Source organism: Bubalus kerabau, chromosome 17 (assembly GCF_029407905.1).
Source record: "Bubalus kerabau isolate K-KA32 ecotype Philippines breed swamp buffalo chromosome 17, PCC_UOA_SB_1v2, whole genome shotgun sequence".
NCBI lineage: Eukaryota > Metazoa > Chordata > Mammalia > Artiodactyla > Bovidae > Bubalus > Bubalus kerabau.
The window spans coordinates 70,490,464-70,511,747 of record NC_073640.1 but is presented as its reverse complement, the minus strand read 5'-3'; the positions used below and the strand labels follow the sequence as shown (position 1 = coordinate 70,511,747).

At 50.5% G+C, this 21,284-nt stretch overlaps 1 long non-coding RNA gene across 1 annotated transcript; it reads left to right on the top strand.

Annotated features, from left to right (window-relative positions):
- The first annotated feature begins 13,326 nt into the window (after nt 1-13,326).
- LOC129631262 (uncharacterized) lies at nt 13,327-20,982 on the top strand. The gene is made up of 2 exons (XR_008703951.1): nt 13,327-14,057; nt 20,748-20,982. It is a non-coding gene; the product is annotated as an uncharacterized LOC129631262 (long non-coding RNA).
- Nucleotides 20,983-21,284: the final 302 nt, after the last annotated feature.

Sequence of the window (21,284 nt, the reverse complement as noted above, 5' to 3'; positions counted from 1 at the left end):
TATGCATTGGAAAGAGTGGTGCATCCTTAGAGAGTGTACCTTATGGTTCTAGGATCTGGTATTGAGCCCTTGGTAATACGAGGGTAAAATGAGCAGCTGGATCCTTCTATGCCAGCACATGGCTTAGATACACAGTTGACCCTTGAATGACAAGAGGTTAGGAGCACCAACCCTCTGCCCACTCTAAAATCCACATAAAATTTACATTCTGACCCTCTGTGTCTATAGCTCCGTATCTGCTGATTCAACCAACCTGTACACAGCTCATGAAGTAGTATTTATTTACTGAAAAAAAATCAAGCATGAGTGGACGTTTGCAGTTCAAACCTGTGTTATCCAAGGTTCAACTGTATGTTTTTCCACCTTCCTCTTGTGGATGTCTGAATCCAGTGATTCATGGGCACATGAAGGCACAAGGCATCAGTGGTGTCAAGGTCTAGTTTCTCAGAACCCTGAGTTAGGGAGTTTGCGAGGAGGTTGGGCATGGAATAGACGTGTGGGGGAAGAGACTATGGCTCTGAAGTGGACTGTTCTATGATTCTTCTGTCACCATCTTGGCAGGGTAATATGACCTCTGAGGATGTGGCCATGTGCTTCTCTTTGGAGGAATGGAATCTGCTTGATAAGGCTCAGTGATCCATACATATACTATGATGTGATGCTGGAGAACTTGGCACTTGTAACCCCCTGGATAAGGCCCTCAAACCTACCCCATACTCAGAGTCAATCTCTGCCCGCAAATCTTAGCTAGTTCTAGGATCAACTCTAAATTCCAAAGTCTCATCTAAGTATCATTTAAATCAGATGTGGGTGAGACTTGAAATACAGCTTATCTTTCAACAGATTTGTCTCCAGCTGAGAATCTGTATAACCGAACAGGTTATATGCTTCCAGAATATAATAATGGAACAGGCATGGGATAGACATTCCCATGTCAGAAGGAAGCAATTCCCATTCTAAAGGGGAGGAAGAAAGGAGTGATAGGTACCAGATAAGTCCAAAATTTACTGGGGCAAGTTTGTTTGAACTTCAAACCTTAAGAATGCTCCTCAGTGGTTCAGTTTCTGCCCTCCAGGCCCACTGGGAGCAGGCCTGCCTCTGAGGCTCTCTTGGGAGCAGTCCCACCTCTGTGCCCTCCTGGGTTGGAGTCTCATGACTGCAGCTCTCCCAGACTGGCAGTGTGAGCTGGTGGCTCTGTTGGTCTTGGGTCCAGGCCCCACAGCTCTGGAAATCCCATCTTAATAACTGCACACATAATTTTCCATTTTGCTAAAACACTTTACATCTGCTGTATAATCCAGATTAACAAAATCTGAAAGCTGCAAGAAAATAGTGTGCTGATTTCTGTACAATCGACAAAACTCCCACCGCTCATCAGGGACCAGGCGCCACCGGGAGAATGTACAGGGCAGCGCGGGGTCGGCACAGTGTTCTGCAAATGGCACAAAAGGCCCCTCGGGAAGCCAGGCTCGGTTCCGTTCAAAGCGCCTCTGAGAACGCTCCCTCCGCAGTCCCGCAGGTGGGACCCAGGTCAGTGGCCCGAACTGAGGGGCCTCCTCCAAAAACTGAGGGGCCTCGGCGGGCATCTGCCGCTCCTGCCACCGGGCCAGGTCCGACCGCCACCTTCCTCTCCTGCTCTGGCACCCCTGTTCCCAAAGCCCCTGCCTGCGACCTGGGTGGGGAGAGGGTGGGGCTCAGGCAGCGCCCAGCTCTCGGCCTGCGCTCTGCCGGGAGCCTGCTCCCTCCCGCCCTCCCGGAGCCTGCGCACACCCGGGAGCGCCGGGGTGGACGCGTGTTCTGTCAGGGTCTCCCTCCGGATTCCAAACCAACCGTCCACCCCGGCACCCACCCCCACCAAACTGGGCCGAAATAGTGCATAATCTAGACCACACCGGTGTGTGTGTGCAGGTGTAAACGACTGTTTTGTCCCAAGAGTTAAAGTCATGCAGTCAGGCTATTCTGTCTGAATAACTTATTAAAAGATAGGTCGGCTTCAGGCTGGGAGGAGCTGTGGGCTCTGCGGTGCAGCCAGCCGCCTGGGCCGGGAAGATTCACAGTACAGAGCCCGGCGGCCGTGAGGCAGGACGTCCTCTCAGAGATCCGGGAGAGGCCGTCACGACGGAGCTGGCCCTGGGGAGACGGGACCCCATGGCCACCTCCACCCAGCTCTCCTGGAGGGCCCTGACCACCGCTGTGCTGCACGTTGCTATGTGAACCAGACCTGGATGATGACGCCAGTCAGCAAAGCCCCAGCAGAGGAGGGGCAGGTACCAAAGGCAAGAGAGGCGATCCGATGTCGAAGCAAGGCTGGACTAGGGGAAGCTGGGGCAAGGGGGATAGTCGGGCTCCAGAGAGCGGGGCTGGCCGGGCGCTCACTGGTCTGGCCCAGTCTGGGCGGGGCCGGGGTGGGAGGCTGCAGCCGGGCCACACCCTCAGCAGCACGGAGCTCTGCGCCCTGGGGTGGGGGCGCAGCAGGCCAGCCTGGGGGCCTAAGGGCTGCACGCCTGAGGCCTGAGGCGGGCTGGGGTCTGCGGGGCGGGGCCTCACCCCAGAGGCCCTCACACACATAATTTTTAAGTCATTGAACACCAACCACTCTGTTGCGGTTGCATTTTCTTGAGCCTAAACTCAGAGCCTAAACTCAGTGCTCTACATAACACACCCATGTCAGCAAACGCCCAGGTCTCCTGAGAGTTTTCCCCAGAGGAAGGACTTACAGACGCTTTCTGTCTCACAGTGGCAGTGTATTTAGCCTCCTGAGTCTGCCTCTGATCTGTGATCTTTACAGGACCAATTCTGCTAAGCAGACCATTCTCAACCTGTCCCCACGTCTTTAGTCCTCAGAACAATCTCACTGATTGCTCCTGGGCTTGTCCCACACACACTTTCTACAGGTTACCCCTTCTCACCGGAGTCAACATGCACTTCAGCTTTCTTTCAGGTTGTCGGTGTGTAGTGAGGATAAGAAAGCATCTGAGCGGAGCGTTTCTGCCTATGTAATGCCACAGGACAGGACCCTCAAAGCAGGTCTGTTTCTCCAGAAGGCACACCTGTGTGAGGTGTGTGGTCCCATGTTGAGAGACAGTTTGCACTTGGTTGAACACCAGGAAATACAGCACAGGCAGAAACTGCACACGTGTGGGGCCTGTGGAAATCGATTTCATCTCATGGCAAACCTGTATCAGCAGCACAGGTGGCATGTTGGCGAGAAACGCTGCAAAAGCAGCACGAACAGAGCCTTGTTTTTGAAGAGCTGCAAATTCCAAGCGTCAGGGAAATCTTTTACCTTTAAGGAGGTCAGGAAGGACTTCCTGGGCCGCTCAGGACATCTTCAGCAACAGGCCCCTCACACCAGGGAGAAGCCAAACAGCAGAGGAGATTGTGCGGTGGCCTTCCACACTGTAAAAAGTCACTGACTGGAGAGCGTGAAAGCTTGGAGCCCCAAACACATGCTTGTTCAGCGCCAGAGAGTCCTCACGAGGGAAAAATCTTACATGTGCAGTAAAAATACTGTATCTTCAGGGACTATTTGAGAGTTGACACTAGAGAAAAGCCTTGTGTGTGTGTGGAATGTGGAAAATTCTTTAGACAAAGCTCTGGCCTCTTTCAACGCCAGAAAGTTCACACTGGAGTAAGACCTCATGAGTGTGATGAATGTGGAAAATTATTTAGCAATCATTATGCATCAGAAAGTTCCTCCTGGTTAAAAGCCATATGATTGCAGTGAATGTGGGAAAATCTTTAGCTGTAAGTCTGACCTCATAACTCACCAGAGAATTCTTACTAGAACAAGGCTTTGTGAATGCATTGAATGTCGGAAATATTTTAGCCAGAGCTCTCACATCATTATACAGCAAAGAGTTCACACTGAAGAAAGGCCTTATGAGTGCAGTGAATGGGAAATTCTTTATTCCTTCAGCCACCTGTTCCAACACCACAGAGTTCACACTTGTTTAAGATCTCATGTGATGAATGTGTACCAGCTTGTTCAACCTCTTTAAACATCAGAAAGTTCACACTGGAGAAAGGCCATATGGAAAGTCCTTTAGCTGCAAATCTTACCTCATTTCACACTATAGAGTTCACACTGGGGCAAAGCCTTATGATTGTGAGCAATGTGGGAAATCATTTAGCCATAGCTTGACACTGTTTCAGCACTGGAGAATTCACACTGGAGAAAGGCCTATGAGTGTAGCGAGGGTCAAAGCCTTCAGTGACAGTTCTAACCTCATTAAGCATTGAGGAGGTCACACTGGAGAAAGACCTTATGGATGTAGAATATGGGAAGTCTTTTAGCCAGAGCTCTAACCTCATTAATCACCAGAAAGTTCACATTAGAGAAAGACCTTAGAGTTTAGTGAATGGAAGTCCTTTACCTTTAACCCTAGTCTGCCAAAGTACCAGAATGTTCACAAGGCATAAAGACCATTATATAATACTGGTTAGTCTGTTATAGACTGAATTGTGCCCCTCAAAATTTGTACATTCAAGCACTAACACCCAATGGAACTTTTTAGGTGTCGCCTATAAGGAGATGGGTGATTAAGACAAATGAGGTCATGAGAATGGCCTCCCAGTGTGACTTGTGTCCTTATAAGAAGACCAGACACCAGGAGGTGCTTGCTTGTCTCTGTAGTTTTGAACAGAGGAAAGGCCATTTAATGACACAGCAATCCTGATGGCACCTTGGCCTTAGACTTCCAGCCTCTAGAAATATGAGAACGTACATCCCTTGAAGCCACCTAATCAGGGATTTTGTTGGGGCAACCTGAGAAGAGACAAAGATGCAGAGAAGGTACCGCATTATATCCTGTCGACTCCGTAATGCTGCAGTAGACATGGATAACTTCAAGAACATACATATAATAGTAAAGCATAGTAAATTAGGAGGTTACAAATTTTAAGAGTTTGTTTTAAAAAAAAGCAAAACAGCTTTATTGAAGTCCAATTAGTTGTCATTCACAATAGTCATTTTCTGTAATTCACTGAGTTAATAGATGTACAACCATTGTTTCTAGGGGAAATAACAGAATTAATTTCCTGAGAGCCTCTGGTCACAAAATTGTTGTCCACTAGTCAGTAAATAACATTGTTTTCCTGTTTTTTTTTTTAAGCAACTCATTGACTATATACTGTTGATTTGTTAACATTGAAATCATGGCCAACAACAGCGGTTCCTGACTGAACAATTCTAACCTATTACGTATTTTCTTTAAGGCACATTCTTTGTGCTTAGGAACACCAGGTGGACAGAGGCACCAGGTTTGGAGGCCTGTGTGGACCACAAAATCACCAAGAAAAAGCATAAATGGGGTACCAAAGACATCATGGGAAGAATGCCTATTTCCAGTATGAGAGCTGAAATGAGAAGGCAGAGCATCACTGGGTGACTCAGATTTTTTTTGTGTGTCTGTACATCTGTGAGGTGTCTCCCCTGTGGCTGAGTGGTACGAATTTGCCGGTGACGCAAGCGATGCGGGTTTGATCTTGGATCAGGAAGATCCCCTGGAAAAGGAAATGGCAGCCCACTCCAGTATTGTTGCCTGGGAAATCCCACAGACAGAGGAGCCTGGCCGGGGAAATCCCATGGACAGAGGCGCTTGGTGGGCTGCAGTTGATGGCGTTGCAGAGTCAGACACAGCTGAATGTCTGTGAACGAATGTAAAAATGTAAGTATTGATTTGAGGGGTTTCCACAGTTTTGGCAAGTAGGCGAGTTTACAAATACTGAATCTGTGAAAAGATGAGGACTACTGATTGTGTTACCATAAATTATGCATATGTGAAAGTGAAGTCGCTCAGTCATGTCCAACTCTGCGACCCCATGGACTGGAGCCTACCAGGCTCCTCTGTCCATGGGATTATTTAAAGACATACTTGGAATTCACCATTTTGTGGACTCACCAAGATTTTGTGAGGCTTTTCCGGAGCCTCGGGTGTTTCATTCGGCCGAGTGCCTGTGGTCAGGGGCGAGTGCGGCCCTTTGTGGAAGCAGCAGGCCTGGGCCGGGCTGCCGGTGTCGCCGGGCTGTGGGTGACAGTTGGATGAGTGGAGGAAGGTTGTAATTTCTGAGGGCACAGCAAGCGCAGGAAAAGCAGGCCTCTGGGCGTCTGGGATCACACTGGGCTCTCTGTGGCCGCATACAGAGTGATCTGAGGCTGCCAGCACTGGGGGGATTGTGGGAAGCCTGTGCTCATCCTGGCTCCTGTGGAGTTTGTTAGTGATATTCTGGCTGCTGTCTGCCAAGTTGTAAGTTTTCAAGTTAAGGCCAGTAGACATGGTGCCCAGATCTCCTGAAACAAGGATGCCCTCGAGGGGCGGTAGTGCATTTCCCTCCACACTCTCCTCACAGGTAATATCTCCTAACCTCACAACCCTTTTCATCAAAGGGAGCAGGCGCAGTTCCTGCTTATCTGTTTGTAGTGAGTTTCAGTTCCCTACAAACGTGCAGAGTCATTTAAACAAGCCAGTCACGTCCTCCGGGAAGCAGGGCATCCAACCCTTTGATCCCACAAAGACTGCGTCCCAGACCCCGTGGTTGGTCACCCTCCAGAGTGCAGCCTGCTGGTGGCCTTGTGTGCCGTCTCCCACATGTTAACGTGGGGGCAGTAAAGGGCTGGTGGCCGCATCTGGCCGCCGCCAGGGGCCATGTGTCCAGCCGCATGCTGAGGGAATGGCACTGTAACCAGCGGGGTTTCTGGCAAGTGACTGAGACACCAGTGCCGGGAGGGCAGTGAGACGCCAGGGGCAGGGCCTGGGTCGTGGTGGCCCTGGGCGCGGGGCCTGGCGCGCGTCTGCTGATCTGCCTTGAGGGTTACATGGCCGTGGCCGCACCGCGGGGCTGTCCTGTGGAAGTCGCACTTCTCTCCCCACCCAGAGCTTAGATGCCTCCTGCTGCCAAGGGCTTTACCCAGTGAAGAGACAGGGGCACCAGGCCTGGTTTTCCTCTGTGTTGAGGAGTATGGGAAGAGGATGGGGTCAGTGTTGGGGGGAAGGTGGAGAGTGGATCGTGGCTCCATGGGTGTGTGGCTTTTGTGGTTTCGTCTGTCACGGTCACAGCAGGATGGCCTGACCTTCGAAGACGTGGCCGTGCATTTTGCCTGGGAGGAGTGAGGTCTCCTTGAGAGGCTCAGGGATGCTGGTCCTGCGATGTGAGGCTGGAGAACTGGGCACTCCCACCTCCCTGGGTGAGAACTTCAGGTCCACCGTGTCTCCCCCTTTCCTCAGTGGCAGCACGGCCCTCACATCTTCCACGAGGGAAGGCGCAGGGCCTCCGCCTCATTTACTGCTCCCGGTCTGTGTGCACCTCCTATTCCCCGTCTGGCCTAACAGCTGGCAGAAGTGGGTGTTGCATGGAGGCCCTGGCACGCCAGGACAGTGTGCACCTGCGCTTCGGTCCAGGTGCTTTGCTCTCCTTGGGTACAACAGGTGGGACTATTGGGACATCCTTCCAGGTTAAATCAGAGGCCAGAGTCAGGCCTAAAACCTTTCAGCAGACTTAGTAGGTTCCTTAGAAGATCGGCTTAGTCTCCATGTTGGGCTCAGTTGGTTAGAGAGAAGGGCACATACACTCTGATCATCCTTCGCCATTTGTCACTTTCCCTCATCCTGGGCGAGAGGAAGCTCCCCTACTACGGAGGCTCTGGCTTGCCCTCCTGGGGTAACGGAGGGTATGAAAGGTTTCAGGGAAGTGGGATTTGGGGTCAGTTGGAGGGCTCCAGAGGAGTAGGTGGCTCTGGAAAGGCTGCTGGCTCCTGAGGAGCAGGGGAGGCCGGTTTCCCCACTGAGGGTTGGGGAGCTTAGAAGGGGATCACCTTAGATGTCAGGAGTGTTTTCTGATTCCCCAGGCCTCTAATTACAAAAGCCACATAGGGTGGGACTTGGGGAAAGGATCTTGAAGACTTGACCATAGGGAACCTAGGTCCATTTTCTCCTCTTGTGATGGTAAAGACCCAATTGCAAGGTGATATTGTAATTTACAGACCCATTTTCAGGCCATTTCCTCTCCATCCTCCCAGCTTCCATAAAGGACAGGCAGTGTTACAATAAACTTTAAGTGTTTCCTTTCTTAGCCCAACTATTTTTAAGAACTTCCAGTTCTTAAGGATACACTCCAGAGGTGTTTCTTCTGGCTTAGAAGGGGATCCACCCATACTGAACAACCTGCAACTGGACTTTCCTAGAAATGGAATCCAGCGTCCAGGAAACGTTTACCAGGAGGCTTTGACCTGAAGGGGTCAGAGCATTGTCCAAATTCCCTTTGAACCTAATGGGTTTTTAAATTTTATTTTTTTTTGGTTGCACTTGGCCTTTGTCGCTGTGTGAGGGTTTTTCTGTAGTTGCAGAGAGCGAAGGCTTCTCCTTAGCTGTGGTGTGCAGGCTTCTCGTTGTAGTGCCTTCTCTTTTGGGGGCGCACAGGCACTGGGGTACGTGGGCTTCTGTAGCTGAGGCACACGGGCTTAGTTGCTCTGCAGCACGTGGAATCTTCTTGGACCAGAGATCGAATCTGTGTCTTCTGCATTGGCTGGTGGATTCTTAACCACCAGACCACCGGAAGTCCCCCCAGTGGGATTTTGAGCATCCTCTACTCTCCCGTTGTCTAACCAGATATCTCTGGTTGACCCAGGCCTTTCACTGGTCCCCAGTGGGTGGGACAGGGACGTTTGCACACTGCCAGGGCATTGCCAGGACTCTCCCTGAGGAGGCTCTGTTGTGTATAAAGGGTAGAGCCAACAGAAAGTCTCCCTACCCTGGGGTGTATTCCTCGCGATTGAGCATCTATAAAGATTATAACTTGGGCTTCTGGGCAGCGGCCAGCCCAGGAGACTGGAGTGAAAGGCATTCAGCTGATGCAGAAAGAAACCCCTGGAGAAAGTAGAGTTGGGCACTGTGGAAGGCAGCATGGGGTTCAAGACCCGAGGACCAGGAAATGAAGATGTTCTTTAGATTTCTTGGACACTGTGTGAGGTGAGAGACTAGGCAGCAGGAGACACCCTGAACCCTTTCCCCTGTTTGGCATCTGTGATGAAATTGGGGACAAGCCTCGTGAGTCCTTCTGACACAAGCGACAGCAGGTTTGGACAGTGTTTCCCATGCAGCGTAACCCTCCAAATGAACCTAATTAGTTTGGGTCTCTCTTTGAGATGCTCCAGGGCCCTTTGAAGCACCCCAAAGTCAACTGGAGTTCAGAAGAACTTTAAATAGAACCTGATATTTGGGAAGTCTGTCCAATGTTCTTTTAAAAGTTTTGAAACACCTGGTTAGAGAGAATCATACCCAAAAGATTGAAAGCAGGGCCTGGAACAGATGTGGGTACACGTCCACATTCTGAGCATCGTGAATCAGAACACCCAAGTAGTGGAAGCCACCTGAGTGTTCATCGATGGATGAGTGGATGGACCCTGTGTGGTCTGCACACAAAGGAGTGCCATTTAGCCTTCACAAGTAAGGAAATGCTGCTGCTTGCTACAGCGGGCACGAACCTCAAAGGCATGATCAGTGAAATGGCCCTGTCACAAGAGGACGAACCTCCATGTACAGGAGGCGTCCAGAGCAGTGCAGCTCAAAGGCACAAAGTAGACTGAGGGGGATTCGTGTTCAGAGTACAGCGTTTCACCAGTGAAAATGGAAAAGATCTGGACGTGGGTGCTGAGGATGTTTATACAACAGCATGTGTGTGGTTGATACCATAGGACTGTGTACATAAAATGGTTCAGATGGTAAGTGTGATGTCTGTTTAGTCACAAACAATCAATGAAGCACTGATGCCTGTTACCGTAAGAAAGGGCCACCCACAGCCTGCTCATCTGCTGCCCTTCAGTCCATCAAGGCTGTGACAAGGACGGAAAGTATCTGTTTGTGGTCCCAGAGAAAGAAACATGGATCAGCATGGGAAAGACATTTCTCTAGAATTGGGGCAACTGGTGGAAGTGGACATGGCCTTGTGGATTGGATTATAATGTAGAAATATATTATAATGTCCTCACTTGGAGGTCACGTGCCACTTCCCTGGCAGAGGGTTTCTGCTTTGTGTAAAACAGGGCTGAATTCTGTGTGAGATGGCAAATGGGAGCCCATTCTACTGCTGTGGACAATTTTCTAGAGTTCAGAAGTTACGTACATTTCTTTTCAAAACAACCATGTCAACGAAGAGCCAGAAATTAGAGAAGACTTCAAAACTTGTTTCAGACGCCAAGCCCCACCCAGGCCGCTCCCCCAGAATGAAACGTGCTTTACCACTGTAGGATGGCGTGGGTTCGAAGGGCATGGCGTGTCTTGCTGTCCCGGATGACCTGGCTGTTGTAGAAACAGTGGTGTTCTAATCGTAGTTTTCCATGCGCAACTACCGAAGAACACCAACAGTATGTGACGCTGCATGATACAAGAATCAGTACACAAATATCAGTTGTGTTCCTACACACTAATTAGCATCAGAGAGAAAGAAAACCATCTCACAGTAAGGTCAAGAGGACATAAGGCCTGGGAATAAATGTACCCCAAGAAGTAAATAAATGATTTGCCCGGAGAGGACCTCTCCTGCTGGCTTGGGGAGGTCAGCTCGCATCTGATGGGAGTGTCCGGGCCGTGTGGGCCTCGCTGCTCACTTTGGGCTGGTCGGTGCTGATGCAGACTCTGGCTTTTGTGAATTGGCCAAGGTGGGTGGTGGCAGGGTTGAGGAGAGCTGGCAAACCACCCTCCTCGTGACCTAAAGCTCCGTCCCCTGAGGGGTGGCCCCCTGCAGCATCACTGCATGCCATGTGGTTCTTACTGAGCAAGGCTCCCCTTCTGGGGCCTGGCATTCTGGAGGGGGAGGGTGGACACCACGTGACCAGCCCCACTTGGGGGTCAAGTCTCTAATGAGCTTTCCTGGGGAACTACCCTCCGTCACTGGGAGGGGAGACGTTCCGAGACCCTTGAGGAAAGGAGGGGTCGCGAGGAAGCTGGAGGAAGCCCCCCCCACCACACCGTGCCTCCCTATTGCACAACCTGACCCATCCTAGCCTCACACACAGCGTGCACTGAGGCCGGTGAGCCTCCTAGAAGGTCGCCGAGAGTGAGGGTGGCCCAGTGGGCCCACCCCTCCCTTCATGTCTGGCAGGTGGAAGAACCACCTCTTGCCATTCTGGAAGTGCGTCTCAGGTTGTGTGGACTGAGCCCTGTCCCCCAGTTCTGCTCAAGAGCCACTGGAACAACCTGTTTGCCCTGGTGCCTGCACTCCCCCTAATACTCAGCAAGAATTCAGGGGGGTCCGCAGCACTGTCTGCAGGCAGGTCGCCATCTGTGGATGCCTCCCCCGGCCCCCAGAGGCAGCATCACCCCACCTTTCCTCACCTTTCTCTCCCAGGGGTTCCTCCCAGAAGGTCCCAAGGAAACCTAGCCACCCTCTGCATGGACAAAGCCCTGCATTTTCCCGAAGCCAAAGCACTGGCCGGTCCTGAGGAGACCTACTGCCTGTCAGCTGTGCCCTGGGCCAAGCTGTGGCCTGAAGACACGGGTCCGCCCTGGGAAGAGAGGCGGCTTGTCACTCTCTGCGGGCCAACGTGGAGAATGCAGGCCACGCCCTCTCCCACTGCAGAGCGGACCGAGGTCTCTCCTGCCAGTCCCGCTCAAGGCACAACACTCTGGAAATAAACGGGTCGAGGCCACTATCCCAGGACTTCTGCAACCCTTAACTACAGAGCAATTAGGAACCACAAAAGGAATGTAGGAACAGACTTTACAACTCAAACCAAAAGACACTCCAAGTTGTCTAAAGGCAAATTTAAAATGTAAAACTTTTTAAAATTATAGAAGAAAATCGACATGGCTGTGGCTTTTGTCATGTAGACCACAAGCTTTTATTTCTAACACATCACATGAAAATCCACAGAAAAGGGGAAAAAATAGCAAACTTTATAAAACTGAAAATTGTACTGGTGAAATCACTTATCCAGAAAGTCAAAAGCCAGGCCAGAAATGAAGAAAAAATATTTGCAAACTACACATGTGATAAAGAATTTGTACTTGCATAATATAAAGTGCTATGAAACAAGCAGCTACATTAAAAAATGGGTACCAGGAGTTTATTTAACTAATATGCAGAGTACATCATGTAAAATGCTGGGCTGGATGAAACTCAAGCCTTATAAAATTATCTCATACGCAGATGACACCACCCTTATGGCAGAAAGCAAAGAGGAACTAAAGAGCCTCTTGATGAAGGTAAAAGAGGAGAGTGAAAATGCTGACTTAAAACTCAGCATTCGGAAAGCTAAGATCATGTCATCCGATCCCATCACTTCATGGCAAACAGATGGGGGAACAGTGGAACCACTGACAGACTTTGTTTTCTTGGGCTCCAAAATCACTGTGGTTGGTGACTGCAGCCGTGAAATTAAAAGATGCTTGTTCCTTGGAAGAAAAGCTATGACCAACCTAGACAGTATATTAAAAAGCAGAGACATCTGCTGACAAAGGTCGGTATAGTCAAAGCTGTGGTTTTTCCAGTAGTCATGTATGGATATGAGAGTTGGACCACAAGGAAGCCTGAATTGATGCTTTCAAACTGTGGTGCTGAAGAAGACTCTTGAGTCCCTTGGGCTGCAAGGAGATCCAATCAGTCCATCCTAAAGGAGATCAGTCCTGGGTGTTCATTGGAAGGACTGATGCTGAAGCTGAAGCTCCAATACTTAGGCCACCTGATTCGAACGAAGAACTGACTCACTGGAAAAGATCCTGATGCTGGGGAAGATTGAAGGCAGGAGGAGAAGGGGACGACAGAGGATGAGATGGTTGGATGCCATCACTGATCAATGGACATGAGTTTGAGCAAACTCTGGGAGATGGTGATGGACAGGGAGGCCTGGTGTGATGCAGTGCAGGGGGTCGCAGAGCCGGACACGACTGAGCGACCGAACAGCAGCCAGTGCCTCCACCATCGCCTCCTCTGGGCCTCCTTGCTCTAGATGTGCCCAGGCGGCTTTGGGAGCCCAGTGTCTCCTGGCTCTCACCTCACCCCAGCGCTGCCCAGGGCTGTTCGTCAGAAACTGTGCTGGTCACAAGGAGAACATGCTCCTTCCCCATGGCCCTCCCAGGGCAAGGGGCACTTTTAAACAGGCACTTCCAGGATTGGGAAGCCACCTGGGCAGAAGCCTTCCAGAACCTGAGACTCGCCTGGGCAGCCCATGGAGTTTATCTGGCCTCCCCCTACCAGGCCTCCACATCTCCCCTCCTCTCCCTCACTCCTGGGCTCCTCTCCTGGGGAGAGGTCTTTTCTTTTTTTAAGATTCATTCATTTATTTTACTTTTGGCTGTGGTAGGACTTTATCACTGCACACGAGCCTCCTCCCTGGTTGTCAGGAGTGGGGGATCCTCCTTGCTGAGCTTGCCTGGAGCCCAGGCTCCAGATGGGCCAACTTCAGCAGTTGCAGTGCGTGGGTCCTAGAGCACAGGCTCAGCGGCAGGGCGCAGCCTCACTCTCTCTGAGGCATGTGGGATCGTCCTGGCCAGAGATCAAACTGGTGTCCCATGCTTTGCAAGGCGGATTAATAACCACTGGACCACCAGGAACGCATGGCAGGTCTTCTTGAAATTGTTTCCCACTTGTAGGCCAGTTAAAATACTTAGAAGACAGACCAGAGCTGCAGCCCCACGTCCATCCTGACCTTCAGGACACAGCTGGTCCTTGGACCTGGGACAGCACGGCCTGTTTTCTGTAACTGAGCCCCTGGTGGGCGAGGATCGGCTGACCCGGGCAGCGTGACCCAGCTGGCCAGCCCTTCCCAGGTGTGCCTGCTTGAGGCCCTGGTTCCAGGCAGGAGGGCGCCTGCAGCGGTACCAGACACCACCTTCTCTGCCATCAGAGGCCGCAGGGCTGTGCTGGTGAGGGGAAATGAAGGGCTGTGGCGTGTCAGGGCGTCAGCCTGCATGGGGCTCTGCTGGGCCTTCTGCAGGAGTTGCTAGGCTGCCACTTGATAAGGAAGAGGTTGTGTTGCTGGTACCTGCTGTTGGAAGTCTTCCCAGGCAGAGGTGAGGAAGCAAAAACACAGGCAGTGGGAGCAGGGCAGAGGAGTAACTCAGGTAAGAAGATGGAAAGCTTCCAGAAGAGCCCCTGGGGTCAGCACCATCCTGCCTGCCTGCACAGCCAACTCGGCAAGTGTGCTGTTGCTGGGGTGGTCCCAGGCCCCTTCCTCCAGCCTCTGAGGTCTTTGCTCACATTCAGGTGTCTTAGCTGGGAAGGCTGGAGGAGGCTCAGGAGCACCAGCCTGGGGGTCAGCCAGCGTTTACTTAGAGATGCCTCCATGGGGTCCCCCAGCTCCGCACTGCAGACCCTCCTTGGGAGTGGGGTGGGAGGGCAGCGGGGCTGCTGGCTGTGTGTCAGTCCTCGCCCTTGGCCACTTTCAGAGTTGTCCATCCGTGTAGCAGGCGTCCTGATTGATTTTCACCGGTGTAACTGGTGGGTTGTTAATTAGCAACGTGAACGGTGACGTTAAATGTCCTCCTCAGTCAGGGCTGAGATGTCACACCACGTGTACCGGTGTAAGAACCTGGGGAGGCCTGTGCAGCCCGTTCCCCTAGGGACAGGCTTCAGACTTCACCCCTCAGCATTTTGACATCCAGACACTGCTTCAGGATTTGGGGGGGGTCCCAGTGCTGACTCCAAGGGTTCTGTAATCCACCCTCCATCTTCCTTTACTGACACCCACACTTCTAGGATCCTACAGAGCAGGGTCTGTGTGGCTGCTCTATGGCTTCTCTAACAAATGATCACAAGCTGGGTGGATTAAAACAACAGGAGTTTATCCTCCCCCAGTCCTGGAGACCAGACACCTGAGATCAAGGTGGAGGAGGGTTGAGGTCTCTCCAGAGGCTCCAGGATAGGATCCTTCCTGCCTTTTCCAGCTTCAGGGGCTCCAGGGGTCCCTGGCTTGTGGCCCCCTCCCTCCCATCTCTGCCTCTGTCTTCACATGGCTTCTCCTCTGTGTCTTTCCTCATTTGTCTCATAAGGAACTGGTCAATTTGATTGAGGTCCACCTTAACCGGAGATGACCTCACCTTGAGATCCTTAACTACATCTACAGAGATGTTTTCCCCAGACAATGGCCCTGTTTATGTGCTCTGGGGGGACTCAGCTTTTGGGGCCACAATTCAGCCCATTATCCATGTATAAAAGAAGCCTCATTTTAGGAGATCACCGCAGTCCCATATAGACCAGCACAGACAGCAGTCATGTGGGTGGGCATCTGGGGAGAATGAGGACCTGGGAAAGATCAAGGCCTGGCTTCAGCAGACGTGATCTCTCCCACCGTGGGGCCCGTGAGAACAGCCACCCCATCCTGTCCGTGGAAAGGGGCGCAGTGTCGAGTCCAGCAGGGCTTACCTTGCAAAGCTGGCTCTCCTGGGTGGCACCATCGAAAGCACCAGGTAGCCACTGGCTTATGATGATGAGAGCAGAGGCTCTCCGCTCGTGTGTCTGCCCTTCGCATTCCCACGGTGAGGAGCCTGGCGCCCACTGTCTGCCCTCTATCTGTGTGTCGCTTCTTTCCGGATTACATGCGCACGGGTCTTGGTGCTGTTAGCTGCTGTGCTCTGGAAAGAAGCCTGTAAAATAAAGCCCTCTGTCTATGAAAGGTCCATTCTGCCTTTTGTCTATACATTCTGTTCAAGAGGTCTATTTTGAGTCCAAATCCTTTATCAGACACAAGTTTTGCAAACATTTTTCTCCCCGTTTGTGGCTTATCTTTTGATTTCCTGAATAAGGTCTTTCAGAGTAGGCATCTTTAATCTTTAAGGTCCGCAATATTTTTTGTGGACTGACTTTTTGTGTGCTAAACCCGAGATCATGTAGATTTTCTGTGTTTATGTCTATAAATTAATTGTTCCTTGACTATTTTGGAAAAGTTTTGGGATCCTTGGCTCTGTTTCAGCTTGAATTTCCACACTTTAATGGACCTAGTAGAACTGCCCTCAGGGGTGCAGGGTCCCCACTCAGCTGTGAGGGCAGCTCGGTCTGCACTTGTTTACTGGCTGGCAGGGAACGCAGAGCTCCCCTCCGTGACCCACCAGGGCATTGAACCTCTGCCCATGCACCTGGCTCCCTCTGGCAGTGGACAGAAGCCTGGTCTCCTTTGTACCTGCTGGGGCATTGGCTTCTGGAACACTCGTGGCTGAGTCCATGCTGAAAGCCTGGGACCTTTGGGACAACACAGGGTCAAGTCCACACAAATGGGAGTCTGGTCTCCTCAGGACCCTCTGGGGACTTCGGCTCTGGGACATTGTGGGATTCAGTTCAGGCTGATAGGAGTCTTGTTTCCTCAGGACCCGCTGGGGCTTGAGCTTTGGGACATTGTGGGGTTCAGTTCAGGAAGACAGGGAGTCTGGTCTCCTCAGGACCTGCTCAGGTTTTGCCTTTGGGACATTGTGGGGTCCAGTCATGGTGACAGGAGCCTGGCCCTTCAGGACCCACTGGGGCTTCAGCTTTGGGACATTGTGGGGTTCAGTTCAGGCTGATGGGAGTCTGGTCTCCTCAGGGCCCATTGGGGCTTCAGCTTTGGGACATTGTGGGGTTCAGTTCAGGCTGATGGGAGTCTGGTCTCCTCAGGGCCCATTGGGGCTTCAGCTTTGGGACATTGTGGGGTTCAGTTCAGGCTGATGGGAGTCTGGTCTCCTCAGGGCCCATTGGGGCTTCAGCTTTGGGACATTGTGGGGTTCAGTTCAGGCTGATGGGAGTCTGGTCTCCTCAGGGCCCATTGGGGCTTCAGCTTTGGGACATTGTGGGGTTCAGTTCAGGCTGATGGGAGTCTGGTCTCCTCAGGATTTGTGGAGAAGAGGTGCCGTTGAAAGAGAAGGTGAGGAAATTGGGGAGAGAGTTTCTGTGTGTGGCTGATGCTGAGTGTGTCTGTCTTCAGAGAACTCAGGACTGGAAAAGTTTGATGTGGAAAGTTGTGGGTGTTTAGTTTTTGTCTGTAGTATAGGATGGTGACTACCCTGGTGCTCAGACGGTAAAGCGTCTGTCTACAATGCGGGAGCCCTGGGTTGGGAAGATCCCCTGGAGAAGGCAATGGCAACCCACTCCAGTCCTATTGCCTGGAAACTCCCATGGACAGAGGAGCCTGGCAGGCTGCAGTCCATGGGGTCGCAGAGAGTCGGACACGACTCAGCGACTTCACTTCGCTCTCACTATGGGATGGTGTCCGGTGTTGTGTGTGGTGTCCATTTCCCCAGTGTTGTTTATTGATAGGACTGGCCTTTCCCCAGTGTATTTACTTAGGTCCTCTCTTGTGAACTGACTGACCACGGGCCTGTAGGTTTACTTCTGGGCTCTCGTCTCTGCCTGTTTCTGTGTCAATTCCACACGTCTTGTGGTGCCATTAGCTGCTTAATGTGGGTTGAAGTCAAGGGGAAAGATGCCACCAGCCTCTTCTCATTTCTCAGCGTCACTTCAGCTCTTCTGGGTCCTTTGTGGCTCCATGCAAATGTTAAGATTGTTTCTGTGGAAAATGTCACTGAAATACTGGTAGTGATTGCATGTATGTGTGGCTTTGGGTAGAATAGGTATTTTAACAACGTCTTCACTCGTGAGCATGGGATAGCGTGCCTCTTTTTGTGTCTGCTCAGTTTCTTTGATCAACGTCTTACAGTTTCAGTGTGCATCCCTTTTAAGTCCCTGGTTAAATTTATTCCTAGTTTTTTGGGGGGATACAATTGTAAATGGTTTTTTTTAGTTTCTCTTTCTGATACTTCATTATTAGTGTAGAGAATCACAAATGATCCTGCAGTTTTACTGAACTCATTTTTTAGTTCTGGCATTTTTTGGTGGTACTATGTGGAAAACTAGAATTCAGAAATCCCACAGTTCCAGCTACATCAGGGTCATCCACAGCACCCAAGACATGGCTACTAATATACTCTTCCCATGGTGCCTCTTTATACTATGTGCACTTCTACAAGGCCGATTAGCATCACTACTTTGGGTGAATTTGAATTGGGTAAGTAAGTCTTGGCCTCTATTAGCAGTGTGTGATGTCATCTCTGATTTTCTGGCATGTTACTGACATGTATTGAAAAGTAATTTATTTTCTAGTCGATTTCAAATATTTAAACTTTAAATAGCAGTACAAAGTTTGCTACACTCATACCAGGCACTACAGTGTGTTTTACCCAAAACAGGGCCTCTCTCCCTGCACATAACTCCAAAATGAGGGATAATTATGCTTTCCACATTGCAATCCTATCCGCAAGACCACTTCAACTTTCGCCAGGTGCCCCCAACTTTGTGCAAAGGCCTTTCTCCATTCTAATGCAATTTTCCTTTTCTGGAACCATCCCTGGGGTTTTCCCTCATGTTAAAAGTCTTCATGGATTTAAAGTATACAGGATGAATATGAGCTGGGTGGCTTTTCTGTATGGCTTTTTTCACTGAGGATAATTTCAGTGTTTTCCCTTGTACCATGTATCAGTAACTTTTCATTGTGATTAAGACATATATAACATTTATCATTTGAATCATATTAACTATACATTTCGATACCATTAATTACATTCACATTGTTGTAAAAATATTATTGCCATTCATCTCTAGAATCATTTCATTTTCCTGAAGTGAAACTGTAACCATTAAACAAACACTCGCCACCCTCAATCCCTGGCAACCTAGAATAGGGCTTATCCGGATGCCTCACACTAGTGGAATGATAACCTTCGTCTTTTTGTGTCTGGTTTGTTTCAATTAGGATATTGACTTCCAGGTTTATCCACATTGAAGTCTGTGTGAGAATTACTTTAAAGGTTGAATTGTATTCTATTTTGTACATTACTACATTATGTTTATCCATTCATCTGCTGAAGGACACGTGTTTTGATTTCACCTTTTGGCTGCTGTGAATATGGGGTACAAATACCTGTTCCAGTCCTTGCTTTTAAGTATTTGCGGGTACAGCCTGGAGTGGAATTGAGGGATTCTCCCATCCAAGTACTAACCAGGTCAGACCCTGCTTAGCTTAAGAGGTCAGTCAAGATCAGGTGTGATCAGGGTGGCATGGCCGTAGGCAAATTCAGGAGTTATATGTTAATTTTATGTTTCAGTGTTTGAGGACCCCACCTACTGATTTCCACAGATACTGCTCCTTTATATGGTAAAATAACACATCTAATGGATCTACCCTATTTTCCTTATCCAATAATCCAATGATGGACATTTTAATTCTTTTTTTCAGAGGGGCATTAAGAACAGCGCTGCTGTGAATATTGGTATACAAGTTTTATTTCAACATTTATTTAAAATTCTTTGGGTATATATGTAAGAGCAGACTTTTTGAAACTGATGATAACTGCATTTTTATATTTTTTATAAGATGCCAAAGTTTTACGTAAGTAGATTGAGCCATATCACATTTCGACAACTAACGTTTAAAAGTTCCAATTTCTATACATTGTTGCCAAAAATTATCTTTATTTTTAATATAACAATTTTAAAGTATGTGAAGGTTGTGCTTTTAAGTTCCATATTGATGGAGCCTCCTGTTATAGTCAGGTCTGAGAGACAAACAGAATCAGGTCAGAATGAGGACCAGAGCTGGGAATCAGTGAGGAGCAGAGCCGGGCCATACCGATGAGTGGAGCAGGGCCTCAGGGAAGAACAGCTGGGCCTCTGTGAGGAGCGGAGACTTGCCTCAGAAAAGCAGAGTCAGGCTTCAAGGAGGAGAACGGAACCTCAGTGAGAAGTGAGCCAGGCCTCAGTGTGGAGTGGGGTGGAGCAGGGCCTCAGAGTAGCAAAGTCTGGACTCAGAGGGGCAGAGCCGAACCTCAGTGAGAAGCAAGCCAAGCCTCAGAGAAGCAAAGTTGGGCCTAAGCGAGGAGCAGAGCGAGGACTCAGTGAAGGCCGGAGCCGAGCCTTAGGACCAGACTGGGCCTCGGTGAGGAGCAGAGCCGGGCCTCATTGTGGAGTGGAGCCGGGCTGAAGACAGGCAGTCAGGCCTCAGGGAGGAGCAGAGCTGAGCCTCTGTAACATGTGACTTGGGCCTCAAGGAGGACCAGAGCCGAACCTTCCTGAGTAGCGGAGATGGGACTCAGTGAAGCAGTCAAGCCTCAGGGAGAAGCAGAGTTGAAAGGTAGTGAGAAGCGAGCCTGGCCTCTGTGAGGCCCGGGCCTCAGTGCTGAGGGAGGTGGGTCCCAGTGAGGAGCGGATAGGAGCCTCAGTGGAGAGCGGAGCCAGTTCTCAGTCCCTAGAGGAGCCAGGCCTCAGGGAAGTAAATTCAGGCCTCAGGGAGGAGGAGAACAGAACCTCAGTGAGAAGTGAGCCAGGTTCTGTGTGGACCGAAGCCTGGCCTCCCTGGGGACAAGAGCCGAACCTCAGTGAGGAGTGGAGCCGGGCTTCACTGAGGACCATAGCCAGGCCCCAGTGCAGGGCAGAGAGGAGCCGGGTCTCACTGAGGACTGGAGCCCATCCTGTGTGTGGAGTGGAGCCAGGCCTCAGTGCAGAATGGAGACTTGCCTCAGAGAAGCAAAGTCTGGCATCAAGGAGGACCAGAGCTGGGCCTCAGAGAAGCAAAGTCAGGTCTCAGGGAGGATCAGAGGTGAACCGTAGTGAGAAGTGAGCCAGGCCTCAGTGAGGAGAGGAGCTGGGCCTTGTTGAGGACCAGGGCCAGTGTTAGGGCTCTCAAGGGGCTCATAGCTATAGTTAAAATATGGCCTATTGTGGTGACCTGACAAACAAGGGATGAAATCATGGTGGCCACATTGCCCTGACGGCTTCCTGTTTTTTTCCTTAAGGTGATACCCTGTTTTTCCCTGCTGGTGCCAGTTTCTCAAGACTACACGACCACCCAACCATGAGACCCCTTCGACTATGTGACCACAAGACTCCAGCTGTGGGCTAAGGATAAACCCCTCTGGGGCATAATTTCCCATCGATACGGTATAAGAAGGGTTGGCTGTAAAAAGAAAGCACTGGTTTCTCTCTAAAACCACTTTCTTTCTTCCTATAATAAATATTTCTCTGCCTGACTGTCCGGCTCACTCTCTTTTTCTCCATGCTCGCCTTACAGCCAGGACTCAGAGTAGCAAAGTCAGGCCTCAGGAAGAGAATGGAACCTCAGTGAGAAGCGAGCCGGAACTCACTGAGGTTGTAGCCATGCCCCAATGTGGAGTGGAGCCTGGCCTCATGAGGTCCAGAGCCGGGACTCAGAGTAGTCAAGTCAATCCTCTGGAAGAGGGAGAACAGAACCTCAGTGAGAAGCAAGCTGGGCTCAGTGAGAACCCTAGCCAGACCCCAGTGTGGGTGGAGCCAGTCCTCAGTCAGAGAGAAGC